We start from the raw sequence: 19,779 nt of genomic DNA, 5'->3' as shown, positions 1-19,779 counted from the left end.
GACAAACGGAGGACTGGTGTCCAATCTGGTCACATGTGGACAGTTTAATGGACTGGTCACCAATTTATGGAGAATCCAGTTAAATCAGCACACGCGTGTGAAGGAAAAACACAGCACGAACTTAATGGTGTCTTTTATTGATTCATTCATTCTGGACGCACGCGCGCGCCATGTCAACACCAGGCCCGCCGTGCTCGTGCACGCGCAGCCGAGCGGCGAGAGGCGCACTATTTGGCAGGCAGGGGTCAGCGCTGAGGCGCGTGAAAGCGGGGCGGTGGTCGGCGGTGGTCGCGGCCGGACACGAGCAGCCAGCGGCCGCCGGCCTTGTTGTACCCGGGCCGGAACCAGCGCGCGCACAGGAAGCGACCATTCGGGGGCTCCGAGCAAGCGTAGAGGGGACGACCGAAGTCGAGCGAGCGAGCGCCGACGCGGGGCGGAGAGGCAGCCCAGCAAGACCCCCAGCCAGCGGCCTCCGACCGCGGAGAGCTGGGACACTTGAGGCGGGCCAAAGGTGGATGCGAGGCGGCGTCGCGGAGCCTGGAGACAATGGCGGCGCCGAGCGGGCTCCGAGTGGACGCCAGGCAGGCCTAGCTCGCCGCTAGCCCGGGTGGGACGAACGAGACCCCCGCGGTCACCACCGCCTGCCTCTTATTTTGACGAAAATTTGGAGGTGAGGCTGTTTATATTTTTGTTTTTGTGTGGTGTAAGGAACTACTTTCTCTTTACGGCGGCGGAAGGTTAGCTCGTCCGTTAGCATCGCGCTAATCGGAGGCTAACCGCTGGGCTAAAGTGTTAGCATCGCAGGTTGCCATCTTTTTTTGCACTTTTCGTGTTTTTTTCTCTTATGGTGGAATTCTACGTCCATTAACTGAATTGACGCGCACTTTGATGACGTGCTTGGCCATTCGGACTCTTATTTTGTACCGTTTGGCCTACATTTAGCTCGCTGCCAGCCTGCCGATGTAGACGACTACCTGAGCAACCTGAGCCGAACCGCCACTTTCCAAGCTCGATTCGTCACCCCCCCCCCCCCCAAATTCAAGATCCTTGACCCCCCCGCCGAGCGTCACAAAACAAGTAAGACGCCTGGAGAGAGTCCAAGTTGTGTTGATGTCAACAACAAGACCAATATTCGTGAAGATGCTGGTCGTCGGAAAGTAGTGACGCTGTCACTGATGCTAGTTTGATTGACAGCTTGTCATGATTGACATTGGTCTAAATGAAGCGCGTTTGATGAATGCAGTGTCGTCTTGACCCGACCACTTCATTAGGTACCCCTGTTTTGATTGAATTCACAAATGCAGGGTTTGCTTGTAAACAACAAGTACTGCGATACCTGACCCCCCCAAAATAGAGCAGAATTGTGTTTTTCCTAGGGCCTCTTAATTATCCATCACTTAAGCTTTTTTTTTTTTTAAACTAGTGCTGCAACAATTGATCAACAACAAATCAATGAATAAATTAATCGACCACTATTTTGGTGATAACTTGTTCCAGTTGTCCAAATCCTCTTAACAGTAAATATTCTCCAATTTCTGCAGACTGGTATCAAAATATGACGTTTTCAAACGTCTGCTTTTACTTTTCCATCGTAAAGATCAATATTTTTGCCAATTTTAAAAAAATGTTTTGGCAGGTCCAAACTAGGAACCGAATCTTCATCAATTTACGTTAATTTGAAATAACATTTTGGTTTTGAGGAAAAGGATGGAAATAGTTTTTGTTTAAAATCTAATCGATTAAGGTTAAAAAAAAACACGTAGACCTTGATTGATTATTATAGTAATTGTTAGTCACATCCCTAATGTTTATGTTAATGTTGACATTGCGTGATTTTGCTTGTCAATCCTTAGACTTCCAGAAGATTTGGGTGGGAAGCTGAGTTGCCGTCTTTTACTCGACTCAGTTTTGACTTTTGTCCAAAAGAGACCCGACAAACATTTCATGTGGTCTCTTCTTGACTGGAGCGGTCTGAGTCCTCGCTGGTGCAAATGAAAAATTGAACTCCTGAGAAGCGTGGACTTTTCTCCCCGAGGTTCTGGCGGGGTCGCTTTGACCCCGGGACCGCCGGCTTGGGAGATGTTCCAGTTCAGCAAGTACCCCATGGAGATCCTGGAGATGCTGAGCGGACACCAGGCGCACCAGTTCAAAGGTTTGGGCTTGGAGCGCCAGCTGAGCCACCAGCAGCAGGTGCAGTTTCAGCACCAGCAGCAGCTTCAGCAGCAGCACCAGAACCCCGCCGACACGTCCGGGGGTCTGCTGTCCGGCCTCGGCCTGGGAAGCCGCGGCAACGCCTTTGCCGACTCCTCCTCCTTGTTTGCCAAGATGGGCGCCCCGCCCCCGTCCATCTCGCACCAGAGTCAACCCTCGTCGTCGTCGCACAGCTCCAGGAAGTCGAGCAAGATGAGTGGCGGCGGCGGCGGCGGGGGAAGCTCCTCGTCAGGATATCCGCAGTTCCTGCGGCCGTTCCATCCGGCCGAGGCGGCGCTGGCGCAGGAGCAGCTGCACTCGGGAATGGGACGCTTTGATTTTGGCGGGGGCGGCGCTAGCGGCGGTGCCGGAGTCCTGCCCGCACCACCGCCCCCGCCCCTGCATCCCAGCCTGTCGGTGCCGCAACCCTCCCCAGGACCCTCGTCCTCCTCCTCGTCTACCTCCACCTCCGTGTCGGCCTCCAGCAACCCCCCCGGCAGCACGGCGGTGCCCCTGGTGGGTCAGTCGGACCCTCGCAGCCTCCACCAGCAGTTCAGCTGCATGCTGGCCGCCAACCAGTACTTCCTGTCGGGAGTCCCCGCCAACAGCAGCCTGGAGCAGTTCCTGGGCACTCACAACCACTTGGGTCTGGGTCTGGGTCAGGGCTCCGCCGAGTCCAACTCGTCTTTGGCCCCTCCTCCCGCCCTGCACTCCTCCCACAGCCATTCAACGCCGCAAGCTCCGCAGCAGCAACAGCAACTGACCCCCCACACCTTATCTCACCCGCACAGCCACGCGCACCACCCGCACCCGCTCCACCCGGCCCCCCAGCCCGCTCCCCTGGGAGGCTTCGATTTTCAGAGCATTCCGGTCCTGTCGTCCAATCAGATCGCTTCCCTCATGCAGCAGGAGGCGGGCATCCCTCTGCCCCTGCCCCTTCACTTGTCCCTCCCCAAAGACGAGGCCGCCAAGTCCGGGGAGGCCTCGTCCTCCTCCTCCTCGCTTTCCGGCAGCGGCGGGAGCAGGCGTAAAAAAGCCATGGCGGGATACCTGCCACAGAGGAAGGCGGAGAATCAAGCTCAGGGCGGCTCGGGCGGCCATCGGCACGGCTCGTCCAGCGCGGGACTGGTGGGAGGAGCTTCCGGAGGCGTCGGGATGAGCGAGCAGCAACATTCGTCGCTGCTCTCGTCGCCGTCGCAACACCCGTCGTCCTCCGCAGTCTCCTCTTCGTCATCGTCATCCTCGTCGGGCCCGTCCTCCTCCACCTCCGCTTCCGTGCTGGGAGACGGCGACCAGCACTTGGCCAAATCCAGAGAAAACCGGCGCGGAAGCTCGTCGGGCCCGCCTGAAGCGGAATCCCTTTACCATTGCGGAGAGTGCGGGAAAACCTTCACGCATCTCTCCAGCTTGCGGCGACACCTGCGCAGCCACGGCCTGACGGCCGACGCCCACGGCAGGAAGTCGGACTGCACGTCGCCGAGCCCCGAGAGGATCTTCTGCTGCGGCGACTGCGGGAAAAGGTTCAAGAAGCGAGGCCACCTGATCCAACACAGCGTCACACACTCGGAGAACCGACCGTTCGTCTGCAACATTTGCCAGAAGTCCTTCAACCGGCGCGAGTCGCTCACCCGGCACGAGAAAATCCACGACGAGAAGCCGTTCCGCTGCCCGGCGTGCGGACGCTGCTTCCGAGAAAGCACCTCCCTCCTCAACCACGCCGCCTCGGGGGCCTGCGGGAAACCTCCCCGGAGTTCCAAGAACCGCAGCGGCGGCTCGTCCCACGCGAGCGACGGCGGCAAAATGCGTCTTCCGAATCAGAACGCCGTCGTGCCCGATGATAAATACGCCGGCGACTACTCGAGAAGTCGCTACCCCAGCCAGGCGTCCTACGATGACGAGTACAGACGCTCGCAGGCGCTCTACTCGCCGGACGCTGCCCTCGCCGGGGACCTGACCAACCCGACCCTTCGGAAGGCCCCTTTAGCGCCGACCCTTCACCCCCATCCGCAGAGTCAGCAGCAGCAGCCACCGCCGCCGCCGCACCACCAGCAGCAGCCGCACCTTCCTCTCTCCTCCCTATTGGACGATTCTGAGGACGAGGTCACCAGCAGCGCCATGTCGGCGATCGCCGCTGCCGCCGCCGCCTCCTGCGACATCAACACGGAAGGCAGGGACGGAGAAAGAAGGGACATCATCGGGGGCCTTCTGGGGGGGCTGGGCTTCGGTAACCTGGGCGGGCCCTCGTCCTCACCGGGTATCAACGGCACCACCGTGCCGTTGTCGCACCACAGCCAGCTGCACGGCAAGCCCCGCCGGCCCCGCAAGCCCCGAGAGAAGAGAGACCCCAACACCATCGTCAGGAGGCGGCGGAGTCCCGCACCGCCCGGCGACGGCTCAGACCGGCCGTACGGCTGCCAGCTGTGCGGCAAGCGTTTCCGGCGCGCAGAGACGCTGCGACGCCACAATCGGGTCCACACGGGCGAGAAGCCGCACGCCTGCGACGTCTGCGGCAAAATGTTCCGAGAACCTTTCCACCTCACCAAACATCTGACGGTGCACTCGGGCCAGAAGAACTACAAGTGCAACTTGTGCGGGAAAATGTTTGCCTACGCTCAGAGTCTGGTCAGACACGGCAAGTTGCACCGAAGAGGCGAGATCGACAACCAGGGCAGACGGATCAAAGGAGCCGCCGCTGCCGCCGCCGCCGCCGCCGCCGCCATGGGGCAAGTCGCCAACCAGGGAACTTCGGACTTCTTCTCGTCTTGCTCCCAAGAGGAGAAGTCTCCCACGTCCGGGACCCCGTCCCAGAGGCTCTACACCTGCACAGTGTGCTGGAAGTCTTTCCGCCATTATTTCCACCTGACGGCGCACCAGCAGACGGTGCACGGCGGTGGCGTGGGCCTGGAAAAGTCCTTTCGCTGCGACGTTTGCGGGAAATCCTTCGCCTACTCAAACAGCCTGGTGCGGCACAAGCTCTCGCAGCACGGCATCGACCGCAACGGCCAGAGGGTTAACCACTCGCAACCACCAGCCTACTCGCCCGCCTTCTTCGACCCGGGCTACGGCGGCTCGGCTCACGTGCCGCACGCGGGCGGCCAGGCCCTCGCGCCGTCGCCGGCGCAGGAGCAGGACCCTCAACACCCGTTTCAGTACCGGCCCAGGAAGCAGCCGGACGGCGCCGGGAAAGAGCGCCGCAAGAAGCGACGGGTGGTAATCCACAGCATCATGAGGGACGGGAAGCTGGTGGGCGTGCCGCTCAGCAAGGAAACGCGCCGGAAGTTGTTGCTGCTGAGGAAGAGGCGGGGCCGCTTGCTGGCTCACATCAACAAGAAGAAGCTCCTGGCGCAGCTGAGGCTCCGCGGGGGGGGTGTCGGTCGTCAGGTCCTGGTCCGGCGGGGCTGTCAAAGTCAGCGGGCTGGTGTCCATGGACGTCCCCATCAAGCGCTTCCCGTGCCCCGTCTGCCCCAGCGCCACCTACGCCAGGAGGGGCTTCCTGCTGCTGCACCGCGCCGTCCGCCACCCGCCGCAAACGTCGGGACGCCGCGCACGCCTGCGCTGCCTCGTGTGCCGGCGGCGCAGCGGCAGCCTCCTCAAGGCCCTCCGACACCGCGGCCGGCACCTCAAGCGCGCCACCTTCCGCTGCCTCAAATGCCGGCGCCGCTTCTGGAACCCGCGGCTCCTGGAGCGCCACAAGTTCTCATGCCGGGCGACCGCTCTGGGGGGCCTCTGGGCCGAAGGCAAGTGGGCGCCCGTCAAGATGGGCTCGCCGTCGTCCAATGTGACTCTGCCGGCTCAGGTCCCGCACGAGAGGTCCTTGCTTCTCACCGACTACGCTCATTAATAAGAACTCGATTTGTTGTCACTTTTTGTGAGGAGCGAGTGACAGCTGGCAGCTTTTCAACAAAAGGGAGAAGAAAATGGAGGACGGAGCTCCTCGAACCTTCTGCCAAGGCACATGACCACCTCAGCACATTTCAGTAGCAGCCCCAACGCTTCCTTCACATGCGCTGACACACACACACACAGACTTTCACATGCACACTTTCACACACACGCCACATTCATTTCCCACGTAAACACTATTCCGTGTGTCTATTCCGTGTTTACGTCCACGCGTGGCTCTCGTCATGAAATCCTCCCGACTTTCCTGCACAGTTCAGATGCCTTATTATTATTATTATTATTATTATTTTATTGTTGAGAAAAGGAAAACGAAGGTGACGTGACGGAAAAGTTTGGTTTAAAAAAACAAAAACAACAGAAAAAAAAAAAGAGCCCGCCGACGTGTTTGTGTAGAAATAACCCGGAGTGTACTGATGACATAATTCCCAATTATATTTTATTATATCTTGACAACTTGCTGTTTTTTACTCTGCAGTTACCCTTTTCTTCTATCGGTGTCGGTATCGTGAGGGTGGGGCTAAAGGGGTTGAGGTCAGGGTACGGGTTGGGTTGGGGGGTGGGGGGGGGGGGTCGACGTGCGTCCACTCGTGTTTCTTCTTTTCCTCCCGTGCGACACTTTTTGTAACTCAAGCGTGCACGTGTAGTTTTATGTTTTTATGATTTTGATTTTGTTCTTTTTCTTTCTGTACAACTAAAACATGTAATATTATTGTTATTATTATTGCTATTAGATGACTATTATTTTCTTTGCATAAAAAGTGACTTGTTGAAAACCCCGAAAATCTAATTAAAAAAAAAAAAGTATTGGAAAAAAAATCATGTCTCATGCATTCGAGGGAATATTTTTCATAGGAAATTAGTTTTTATTCAATAAATGCTGAACAAAAGCCCAAAGTTATTAGTATTAGTATTAGTTGTTATTAGTAGTACTGTAGTTAGTATTACTTTTTGTTCTGTAATGCATTAAATTAAAAATTGCTTAATTAAAATGCTTTCATTTTAATTTGATTATTTGATTTATTACAAAATAATTCTTCACATATGCGTTTAGTTTTATAGACTTATAGATAAGATGTTGAATATAAATGACCATATTTGATCTTTTCAATTGCACTCAAATGATTTATTCTAAATAGATTTAAAATAATTATTTTTCTTAGAAATTACAAACTAAAAGCATACAAGATACGTTTTACGTGTATTATGTTTTAAGTGACTGTTAAATAAGTGCATTAATAATGAAATACCATTTGACACACATTTTAAAGTTTTTATTTATATATTTCTGTTCTACCCAAAAAAAATGAGCTAGCCCATATCCTTATTTTATAAATTAAATATGGCCCTAGGGCTCAAAAGTCTGCACACCCCTGGTCCATTTGTCAGTTACCCCCCCCCCCCCCCTTGAAAAAAAAAAAGTCACATTTCACTAAACTCACAATTTCTTTTTGCAGCTCAAAATGCTGCCGTGGCAAATATTGGCCACGAGATGGCGCAATTAGCATAAGTCTGACTTAACTTTTTTTTCATTTGATGAAGAAGACGTGACAGCTGACTGAAATGAAGTGTCGGGTATGTGCTCGTGTGTTCGCGTGAATATTTTGTCCTTTTCCGACTGGCACATTCCTGTCGAGTGACGTCAGCTGTTTGTGTCTGTCAAACATCTTCAGAGTCCTTCTAGGAAATGGATTGAAAAGATACATTTGCATAGTTACGTCAAACAACAATCGAACACGTGACGTGAGAGCTGGAACAGATGGGATTAAATCAAAGGATGAAAACTTTTAACATTTGTGACATATTGAATTAATGAATATTCTTACAATACAGTATTATATTGATAAAATATACATAAAATTATAAATTAATAAGATCCACAACCACCTTTACAAATGATCATTTCGTTGGTAACTTCCTCGCTGGCAGTCACGTGGCCGTGGCATGGGGAACCCTCTGGGCGGGGCCTGTGACCTATTTTCCGCCAATGGGGAGGCCGGGAGAGGCTCCAGAAGTGACCTACTTTCAGCCAATCAGCGCCGTCGCCGGTCTGCGCGTGCTTCCGACACGTGATCCCATCCGCTCGCACTTGGCGGGAGAACAAGTGACAAGCTGCGGGTGCGCGCGCAGCTTTCCTCTGCTGCGGCGCGTCCAATCCAACATGGCGGCGGGCGGCGTTTGTTTTCACGCCGGTGTTCTCACACAACTGACGTAACAAGCCAAGCGTGTGTGTGTGTGCTCCCTTCACGCTTCTCACGTTGTGTGTGGAGGGTGGTCCGTGTGTCCAGCTAGCTAGCTGCTGTCCATGAGTGTGTGCGCGTGCGCGTGTGCTTGCACGTGTGATTATTTGTGTGTTATCTGTTTTTGAGTGTGCCGTTACCTTTTGTGTGTTTGTGCCTACGTGTATGTATCTGAATTTGTGGTGTGTGTACGTGTGTTTTTATGCAAATCTGCGTGCGTACGTGTTTTTGAAAATGTGAATTTGGGTGCAAACAGTTTGTCCTTTTGCGCGCGTGTCATTCGTGTTTTAATTTTGCAAGTGGGTGGTGCGTGGTGCAGTAACAACCAATCACGGAAGGACTTCCAAACGGGGGCGTGGCTTGATTCTCGAGCGGCTTCCGGAAAGCTTGTGATGTCTTCAGGTAATGTGGGATAAAAATGTTCCACCATAAACAAGCCAACAAAAAGATGACTTGCCGTTTTGGTACTGGTTTTGGTTGCTGTTGAAAAATATAAAATATTAAGTTTGTGTGATACATATTGACATAACACGAATTATGAAATAACTAGTTAAAAAAGTGTCAAATATGAAGTTTATTTTTAGAATAATAAATAATCCATTCAAAATAATACTATGAATAACTATTTGGAATCAATCAACCAAAAAATAAAAGTGTAAATTATTAAATTTATTTTTAGAATAATAAATAATCCATTAAAAGTATTACTATAAATAAGTAAACAACCAATTATCAAATAAAATAAATACAACATTGGTGCAGATACAGGTACAATTTTTTCTTAACATTTTGATTTACTTCCAAACCCTTGTGAGGAATAAGTGGTTCATTAAACCTTTATTTAACCAGGTTGAGATTAAAAACCTCTTTTTCAGAAAATGGATAATCAATTCAGCAATTATGAAATGACTTGAATGAAAAAATATATAAAATGTGCAAACATTCATTCTACCAAAAGTAATTTGACACTTTTTATGTGTTTTATTGTAGACGAGTTATTAATATAACAAATAACAAGCTAACTGTGTTACTAATGCTAGTTACTAAACTTCCGCATCACGTTATTACAATTAAATACTTAAATACTGTGACCTGTTTTCCTTTTTTTTGTGTTCGAAAATCTGTCTATTTTTTCAACGTTTTTATTTTTATTTTTATATGCAAAAAATAATAATGAAAAAACAAGCCCAAAATGGAGTGTTTGGAAAGTAAGGTTAGGTGTTATTTCCCCTATTTCGGCAGAGCCTTGAACGCAGCGAGGGGGGCGTGGCCGCTGTACTCAAAGCAGTCTTTCCCCGTGAGCTGTGACGTCAACCGAGCGGCCCGTGTTGGTTCCAGCTGACTGCAAGAGAGGAAGGGAGAGCGAGAGAGCGAGAGAGAGAGAGCAGCATCCATCCATGTGTGGCGCTCTCTCGAATTTTCTTTTTCTTTTCAGCCGTGCCGTCTTTATGTTGACACTTTTTCACTTGCTGTCTTTTTTGGCCGCCTCGTGGACTTTTGCCGATCTTGTTCTTGGCTGCGTCCACTTTCGCGTGCACGCGCCGCAGATGCCCACGGAGCGCAGGGGCGCCTGATTGGCCGCGAGCCCCCGGGAGGGGGTCACGGCAGCCATGGGGCCGTTCAGGAGTTAAGGAGACTTCTCCGTCATCTTTTGCTGCTTTTTTTTTAGGGCGCTAATTGGAGTATTTTGCTCTTGAACAACCGCCGCCTCGCACCCCCCCATCCTCCCTCTGTAGTCGGAAGTCATGTCCAGGCCTCTCGCTCAGCTCCTGCCGCCGCCGGAGCTCCCCGCGGGGGCCAGTCCCCAGTTCGGGGCCCCCAACCCGGCCTCGAGCGGCCCCCCCGGCGGACACCTGACGTCCATGAGCAACCTCAAGTCGCTCCTGCAGCTGCCAATCAAGGCCGACCAGCGAGGCGTCAAAGACTGCTGCGAGATGAAAGGTGAGTGCGTGAGCATGCGTGTGCGTGCGTGCGTGCTCCCATTAAAGCCACGGTGTGTGTGAAGGGGGGATGACAGGCAAGTGGTGGCGAATGCGTGCGCGCGCACACGCACACCAATGCAAACATGCACGCAAATTGAAATGAATACTCATTGTAAACACAAAACACACAAAGCTAACACGCATGTACACAAACAAAAATGCACACAAACGTAAACACACACACATAATTGTGTATGCACATACACGATATACAACATGCCCACAACACGAATGTACACACAAATGTACATTCAAACGTAGACACACACACACAAAATTTTACGCACACAAATGCTAACATAAACATACGCACAAACTGAAATTCAAACAACACAAACGTAAACACACACACGTCCTAACGCAAAGCCTTCAAAGTGTGTGTTTGTGTCATTTGCATGAAGTGACGGAACGGATGTGCATGTGCGCACTTCCTGCTTGACACACAAAGTGGCGGCGTCCAATCAATCCCGAGCAGCCAGCGAATGTGAATACGATGAAGATGAATCATCATCATCATCATCATCATCATCCTCCAACGTCGGCGCTTTCAAGTTTCGTTTGTCCGTCTGTCGCGTTGCTTAACGATTGGTCACGTTTGCAATGGCAGCGCAACGGCGACCAGTCCGTCACTGCTCCCTCCGTATGTGCCCTGACATGTCTCGCCGATTAGTCGATTGTCCGCGTTTGCTGAATTGGAGTGACTCGTTTGCATTTGTGCTACTGGGGGGGGGCGAGGAAGAGGACGATGAGGATGAAGAGTATGAGATCAGGCCGTCATCTCTCTGGCGCGTCGGCCTCGTTTAATCCTTGAAATTTGCGAGCAGCAGCTGGACGCCGCCTCCTACTTATTGCGGCTTTATTGCCGCCAGGTTCAAAGGTCAGCGTCGGCCACATGCCAAAACGAAACGTAAAATGGCGACGGACATTCTTGGGGTCGATCTTTTATGTGTGTGTGTGTGGCGAAATGGCAGGGACAGGCGAGCTAAATGTACTTGCTCATGCTGCTACGTGCTAGCTAATGAATGGTCACTAGCATTAGCTATGGTTAGCATTAGTCTTACGATGTGTTGGGAAGCCACCCAGACTGGTCCCAAATGGACATTCATACTAACGGACATTTTATTGGGCTGTACTGAAGCTAACATGCTAACATGCTAATGTTTTTGAAATGTGCACAAGGACAGCTTGTAAATTTCAATTGACGAGAGCAGCAGAGATTCAAACTCAGAACTTCTCAAGTGTGAGGCACGCATTTGAAGCAATCTCCAACCGGGCTGTCCTGTGCCGACATCAGCTTGTCCCTAGTCATTCTGCGAAAATACTAACCGATGACAAACTTTCCTCCCGGGCAGATAAAGACAAACCTCTGGACTCGGATGAGAACTCGTTGGGACCGGGCGGCGGCGGGCCCGGCGGCCCGGGCTCGGGTGCCCTGCGCCCCAATTCTCAGTCGGCGTTCCTGGGCCCGCTGCTGTGGGAGCGGACGCTGCCCTGTGACGGCGGCCTGTTCCAGCTGCAGTACATGGACCTGGAGGAGTTCCTGACTGAGAATGGGATGGGCATGCACGGAAACGGGCCCAGCTCTACCAGCGCGCAGATCCCCTCACAGGTAAGAGACAGGAATTGGGACACAGGAAGTGACAAACACTTTGGAATGGGACTGGGAAAGGTGCACTGGACAATATAGGGAAGGATGGCATGGAACAGGATGGGACAAGATTGGTTAGGACAGGGCTCGATGGGACATGACATGATGGGACTGGGCAGGTCAGTATGAGAAATGGCAGAACAGGGTGTGATAGGACAGGACAGACTTGGAAAAGATGGGTCACAGCAGGATGGAATAGGGCAGGACATGACAGGGCAGGGCAAAATGGAACAGGAAAGGACAGGATGGGAAAAGGTGAGATAGAAAACGATGGGGAAGGGCAGGATGGGTCAGGACAGACAAGGCAGCACAGGAGTGGTTGGACAGGATGAGTATGGACAGTGCAGAATGGGGCAGAGCAGAGCACAACATGACAGGGTTGGACAGGATAGGATGGGACCAGATTGGGTGGGACAAGATATGACAGGATGGCAAGGGGCGCGACAGGACAGGATGGATTGAAATGGGATTGGAAAGAACAGGACAGGATGGAAAAAGGTGAGACAGAAAAGGAAGGGGCTGGGTGCGATGGGACTGGATGGTGCAAAATGGCACAGGGCAGGACAAGACGGGACAGGGCAATATGGGACGAGAAAGAACAGGGCAAGAATGGCGGTTCGTGCATTGCTACTATGCTGTAGCGGGATGGGCTCCGCAGTGTCGGAAGTCCTGTCAAGAATTTGAGGACGTTAACATTTCAGCTGTCTCTGTTTTGTGTCCAATCAGAGCTCCCAATCAGCGGTGCCCAATCAGAGCTCGCAGTGCCCGCCCGGATCTCCTTCGCCGTGCTCGTCCTCTTCCTCCATGTCGTCCTCGTCGTCCTCGTCCTCCCTGCTGGGACTGGAGACCGTCCAAGCGCCGCCGCCTCAGCAGCAGGGCCTGATGGGAGGACCCGAGAGTCTCCACGGTGAGTCAAGTTTCAATCACAAGGATGGCACGGCACAGGACAGGACAGGACAGGACAGGACAGGGGTGGGTGGCAAACCAGGCAAACGTTGACTCGAAATGATGGGACGAAGGTGGGACCTTTCTCACCATTTTGTGTCGAAAGGCACTTTCACACAACACGGTGCCAAACATTCATGACAGTGTGCGCGTGGCACAACGTGGTGTGTGACGACGCGTCCAACAAAAAGATTGTGTCTGTTGTGTCGTCGATTGTCGGAAGCGAAAGCTGCTGCAGCCTCACTGACGCGACACGCAAACGCCATCGTCTACAGTCGGCGCAACTTTGAACATGCACATGCGTGTCTTCTAGGTTGCGTGTGTGCGTGTGTGTGCGTGCGTGCGTGTGTGCACCGGCAACACGTGACCGAGTGCAATGCGAAGCATCCGGCCAGAAGTCCCCGCGGTCAAAGTTGCTTGCTTGCCCGACTCTCGGGTAGAGAGAGAGAGACGAGAGAGGAGATGGAGGGAGAGAGAGGGAGAGAGAGGGGGAGAGAGGGAGGGAGGGAGGGAGGGAGGGAGAGAGAGAGAGGGAGAGGGAGGGAGGGAGAGGGAGAGGGAGAGAGGGAGGGAGAGGGAGAGAGCGGGAGAGGGAGAGAGAGGAGAGAGAGGGAGAGGGAGGGAGAGGAGGGAGAGGGGAGAGAGAGGGAGGAGAGAGATGAGAGAGAGAGAGAGAGAGAGAGAGAGAGAGAGAGAGAGAGAGAGAGGAGAGAGAGAGAGAGAGAGAGAGAGGGAGAAGAGAGAGAGAGAGAGAGATGAGAGGAGAGAGAGAGAGAGAGGAGATGAGAGAGAGAGAGAGAGAGAGAGAAGAGAGAGAGAGATGAGAGAGAGAGAGAGAGATGAGAGAGAGAGAGAGTGAGAGGAGAGAGAGAGACGAGAGAGAGAGAGGGAGGATGTAGTGCGTATGGGAATGGTTGCCTGCCTGCTTGCAAAGTAGCTCTTCCTTGAAGGATTATTTGAGGATAATTGATGCTAATTTCCACTAGCCCATATATAGCTTTTTGCGTAATTAGTTAGCATTGAGCTAGAATTTTTTTTCAAATACTCACTGCTGCTGTTACCTACGCAGGGAAGCGGGTGATGACTCGCCGTGTGAGCGATGTTGGCGAGGGAAGAGTTAAGGGCGAGCTGACTGCGGAGAGAGAGAGGGAGGGAGGGAACGAGTGAGCGAGCGAGCGAGCGAGGGAGGGAGTGTAGTTTGCTTTTGCATGTTTTGAAATGTTCCGCTTCCCCGCTCGCCTCACACGCTCGGGCCATGTGCCGTCGCCACGTCACGTGCCGCTGCAGGGAGCCAGCGAGGGGGGGGTCGAGTAGCGCACGCACGCAAGGGAGGGAGCAAAAGAGGCAAGCCGGCTGCAACGCTGCTCACATGACCTGCTTGGGCTCCGCAGGCAAAAAATAGAAAAATCACAGGAAAATATTGCTGAAAATGTTGCAAAAAAAACGCTCAGATGTCAGACTGACGATGATGAAAGACTGAAAATGTCTCAATTGGGAGAATGTGATTCCTCAAATTTGTGCCGAGAATGTTTTTGTGGAAGGAGGACGTTAAATCTTCCGTTTGGAATTTTAGTGTCACCTTTTGGGAACCTGATAAACCGTTCCCAAGATGTCCGCGATGAATGAATGTTTTGAAGTTAGAGTCATTTGAACTGTTCCACAAATACGGAAAGAGGAGATAAATGTGTGAACATTTGGGAGTGGAAGGAGCCAGATGGACGCTTGCCCAAATGTTGCAAGTGAGACAAACGGTTCATGATTTGAATTTGAAAGGTTTGCCTGGGAATGCGACGGCAGGTCACGTCCACAATCACGTCCACGACGTTCAAGTTCAAGCGCTGCTTTGAAACGTCTCCGTTCGTCAATCATCAATTATTGCGACGTGGAAAATGGTTCCCAAAATGATGTTCATGAGCTCAACTATTTATGGTTGCAAGCGTTCATAAAGAAATGTTGAAGTGAAACATGACAATTATTCACTTGAGTGTGAAAATGTGCAAAATTGTCCCCAAAGAAGACAAAAGTCGCTCGGTCGAAAAGTGTCCGATGTCTTCAATTTGATGGAATTTGATGGTGAAAATGATGGCGATGTTGTTTGACGTCATTTTTGGCTTGACTGATGTCATTTGGGGTCCGACGTTGTCGACGTAGCGCTTGCTAGGGACGCTTCGCCGTGCTGAGGTTCCAGCTGGAATTTGGCTCAACAACATTTTGAAGGTTTAGAATTTGCCAATCATGTCAATGTTTGGTGGGTCCGATGAAAGAACAAATTAGCCCCAGCTTTTAATACTCGGCTTGACCTCTGAATGACCTCTACAGCAGGTCAACACGTCACCTTGTGATGATGTCACACTTCAACATTTGACATGAGTGACACGCTAATCTGTGTGTGTGTGTGTGTTGAGGAAGGGAGGAAGTGGGGGCAGGAGGAGCAGGGGTGGGGGGGGGGGGGGGTTCCAAGCGTGTACGCACACTCATGACATAACTTGCTGTGTTGACACGAGCACGCTGCTGGGCGTGTCACCTGTGCGCGTGTGTGCGTGGACCTTCTAAGGGGGCAAGAGAACATTCTGTACTCGTCAGCACGAGGACGAACCGCGACACGGCCAGGAAGGACAAAGAAGTACTGATTCGACTCTAAAAAATGACTCTCATCTCTGAAACGTTATTTTCAAGCAGCAAAAGTTTATAGAACAGATCCTGGTCAAATCATTAGAATATCCTCAAAAAAGTTGAATCAGTTTCCTAATTCCGTTCCCAAAAGTCTAACTTTCATAGATGATCGATTCAGGGCCGACCACTTAAGCCATTTCAAGTATTTATTTGTTTATTTTGACATTATTTGGGCTTCCACAAAAATGAGAAGAATGAGACAAAATCACAAACCGCAAACTTCCCAGCCTTTTGCATGGAAAAACAAAACGTGTGCTTTCAAAACCAAATGTCAATCTTCAATAGTGGGTTGAACGTTCCATTTTCCGACCACCTGCACGTCAATCAAAATCCCAAAATCAAAACGTACAAATGCTTAAAAGTGGAAAAAGTAACAATTCTCGAGACAAAACCAAAAAAAAAGTGCAGACGTTGAAGTGAAATGGACTCAACTAAAAATGTAGAGTGAAAGTCAAAGTATAAAAGTACACACTCTGAAATGTGCTTTCAAGTCACAACAACAAACAACAGGAGAAAATAAGAAAATACGAAAGCAAAAGTAAAAAAGTGGAGATTCGGAAATGTACTTTTCCAGTAAAATAAAAATTCAAAATTAATTTGTCAATTTAAGCAAAATAAGAAAAAAATATAATATATATATATATAAATAATAAAAAGTCTACACACCCCTGTTGCAAGGGAAAGTTTTCGTCATGTAAAAAAAAAACATTCAAGGAATCTCTGACCCGCACAACTCAAATGTAAAAAAAAAGAAAAAAATATATTTTAGATAGGGAAAGTCAATACAAAAGTCAAATAATATGCTTGCACAAGTGTACACACCCTCTCATAACTCAGACGTGGCTGTGTTCAGAATGAAACAACCAATCACGTTCAAGCGGGTGCCAAAGTTTCAAGGGCCTCAAACTTCAGCTCTTCCCGACATTTTCTTTTGCTTTCTGGGAATATGTGAGCACAATGCAGTGAGGGGGGGTGCGCACTTGTGCAAGCGCATGATCTCACTTGCTGGAATATGAAACGAAAAAAGCGAGCGAGAGGAGAGAAAATGTGAGCCAGTCCCATACAGACAAACATGGGACTGGTCGCCATCACTGCCAACGAGGCTTGGCGGCGCTTTTGATGTAGTCAGGATCAGCTGCTGAGGATGATGATGATGAGGATGAGGAGGATGATGCACAAACCAACAGATGGAGCGGCAAGCGTGTGGAGGCGGATGAAGAGGGCGGCGCGCACGTGCGGGATGCTGTGAACGCGCGCGCACGCACACACGCGCAGGTGCCTTCAATGCGGTGGCATCAGCAGCAGGCTGACGGTTACCATGGCAACATGGCCGCCGAGGCAGCGCGGGGGTGTCGGTGTTGTTGTTTGCCGCCTTGCCGTAAGGACTATCGCGAACGTGTGACAGGTGTGGCGCCCCACAACCCGCGCCTGTCGCTCCCGTCACGCGTGCGTGCGCGTCACACGTGTCACGTGACTACGCCTTTTCCGCAGTTTCCACACGCTGTCAAGAATGTGCACAATCAGACACAAACTTCATCATCAAGCTCAATTTTCGGCTTTGAAAAGTCTGAGGAAGTGAAGTGAAATGACAAGTCCAATCATATCAATCACATGATGAAAAAATGGATGAAATAACCGTCAGTGGCGGTTTGCAGTGACACAAAAAGGCAACGCAACAAAATACAATCATTACACGATCTTACTTTATTAATATTAGTACATACATGTTAAAAATGAGAATCAAACTCAAATGTCATTAGAAAACTGCATAAAATACATTTAAGAATAAATACAAAAGAATATCAAATAAAACCTTATCTGTCTGTCCACATAAAACATTTAAAAAATCAGTTCATCAACATATACATTATTCATAATGATACATAAAATTCAAATAAAATCAATGTCGTCCTCACAAAGCCTCACCGTTACTCTGGCGCCACCGGTGGTAGAAAGTAAAATGTGCAAAGCAATGCCTAAAATATTCCAGTAAAATAAATAAATACAGAAATAATACAAAATATCGTCAATGACTATAATGTGTAACTCTGGCGACCCTCAGTGGTACGAATGGATACTTTTAAATGCAAAGTAAAATATAACAATAGCAATCAAATAAATACAAAAATATGACCCAAAAGAAATCTGGCTTAGCACAATAAATATAACCATATAACAAAACAAAACTGTCTTACCAAAAAATTGATAAATATAGACATACTACAAAAAAATAAAATTAAAAGTAAATCAATACAAACCTATTACTAGAAAAAAAAATCTTAGCAATACCAAAATACCAAAAAAAATGTGTCTCAACACATTAAATAAATGCTATATAAACATATAACAATGAACAATAAAATGAATATACAAATATGATCCAAAAATGTCTGTCTTAACAATGAAATAAAAAGATCAAGGACAAAAATGACAAAGTGTTTGAAAATGGAGCCCAAGTGTTAACTCTGGCGACACCTGGTGGCGGGACTTGTAAATGCAGCTGACTGACGCGCTCTGGTGGCCCCCCTCCAGGTGGTCAAGTGGCGGCCCAGGACACGCCCCCCACCTCCGGCGGCCCCCCAGACGCGACAGGGGCCTCGACGGCGACGCCGGCCATCGGCGGCGGTGACGTCCAGGTGAACTTTGACCCCGACCCGGCCGACGTGGCCCTGTCCAGCGTCCCGGGCCAGGAGGCCTTCGACCCGCGCAGGCACCGCTTCAGCGAAGAGGAGCTCAAACCGCAGCCCATGATCAAGAAGGCGCGCAAGATGCTCGTGCCCAACGAGCAGAAGGTAACGCAAGTCACATGACCGCGTGCATGACTGCAAAACGTCTCACGTAGCTGGATGAATGCAAGATAGCAATTTGGATGAGAATGGTGGAAACGTGGTGTCGTGAGCGAAAGAAAAAAGATGCTCAACGACCTTGATGGACGAATGCGAGATAGCGAGTTGGATGAATGGATAGACGGATAATAATGGATGGATGGATGAATTGGTGGCTAGACAGGCATTAGCATTAGCCCCTACTCATCTTCTTTGCTTCCTCCCCCTCCTCCATCATCACGTGACTGAACACCCCCCCCCCCCCCCCCATACCGCATCTCACCCCCCCAGGACGAAAAGTACTGGAACCGCCGCGTGAAAAACAACGAAGCGGCCAAGCGCTCGCGCGACGCGCGCCCGCCTGAAGGAGAACCAGATCTCGGTGCGCGCCTCCTTCCTGGAGCGCGAGAACGCCGCCCTGCGCCTGGAGGTGGCCGACATGCGCAAGGAGCTGGGACGCTGCCGCAACATCATCAACAAGTACGAGAGTCGCCACGGCGAACTGTGAGGGCCCGCGCCGCGGCGACCAGTCCACCTAACCACAGCAGCACTTTAGTGGAAGTCCGGCGGACGGACGGGACCGAAAGGCTACGCGGCGCCCGAGTCCAATCGGGACTCTCCGCACACGTCCGCTCGCATCCTCGTCTTTTCTATGTGGCAAAGTCTATTTTTCAAGCGGCGACCAGTCCATGCCTGCAGGACAAAAGGCTATGCGGCACTTTTTCTAACCTGTCACCATAGTTTGGTTTCCACTTTCCATTTCCATGTCCAATCGTCTTCACCGTCTTCATTTATGTGGCAAAGTCTATTTTTCAAGTGGCGACCATTCGGCCGAACAACAGCAGCAGCACTTTAATGGAAGTCCTTCACACCATTTATGTGATGCGGCCAGGCTATGCGGCAGTGGGCGTCGCATGCTTTGTTTTTCCGCGTCGTCATGGCTCACTCCCACTTGACCAGCCCTGCGACCAATCGTGTCGTCTTTTCCCCCCGTCAAAGTCTGTTTTCCAAGGAGACAAACAGGAAGCAGGGTGGCGACCAGTCACCCTATCAACAGCAACCCTTTCAATGGAAATCCAGCATAGACTTAGAGGAGGGCAAAGCTATGTGGGCAAGCGACCTGCTCCGACATGCGTACGGCTATGCGGCAATTCTACGCTGCGCTGCCAAGCTAATTATCCACACCAGGTGGCTAGCTATGTGTCAACGTTGTCCATCCCTGCTAAGTGGCATTCCCGTTTTTCGGACTTCCACGTTGCCATTCCCTCCCTCATGTGGACTTTGGGTACACATCCACCATATGGCGTCCACTCACTTTGAATCTACACTATGTGTCTGTCATATTGCAAAGCTATGCGGCCAATCAAATCCTGGCA

The 19,779-nt window shown here is 50.8% G+C and overlaps 2 pseudogenes across 2 annotated transcripts; both read left to right on the top strand.

Annotated features, from left to right (window-relative positions):
- The first annotated feature begins 164 nt into the window (after positions 1-164).
- On the top strand, positions 165-6,178 carry LOC144037824 (uncharacterized; annotated as a pseudogene). Its single transcript, XR_013289073.1, has 2 exons — positions 165-670; positions 1,854-6,178. The product of XR_013289073.1 is annotated as an uncharacterized LOC144037824 (transcript).
- A 1,517-nt stretch (positions 6,179-7,695) lies between these two features.
- Positions 7,696-19,054, top strand: LOC144037827 (hepatic leukemia factor-like; annotated as a pseudogene). The gene is made up of 7 exons (XR_013289074.1): positions 7,696-8,317; positions 8,631-8,732; positions 9,573-10,271; positions 11,665-11,921; positions 12,687-12,867; positions 18,111-18,370; positions 18,695-19,054. The product of XR_013289074.1 is annotated as a hepatic leukemia factor-like (transcript).
- The last annotated feature ends 725 nt before the right edge of the window (positions 19,055-19,779 follow it).

Source organism: Vanacampus margaritifer, chromosome 17 (assembly GCF_051991255.1).
Source record: "Vanacampus margaritifer isolate UIUO_Vmar chromosome 17, RoL_Vmar_1.0, whole genome shotgun sequence".
Lineage (NCBI taxonomy): Eukaryota > Metazoa > Chordata > Actinopteri > Syngnathiformes > Syngnathidae > Vanacampus > Vanacampus margaritifer.
Note: the sequence above shows the minus strand (reverse complement) of the source record. Positions and strands in the feature narration are given on the sequence as shown.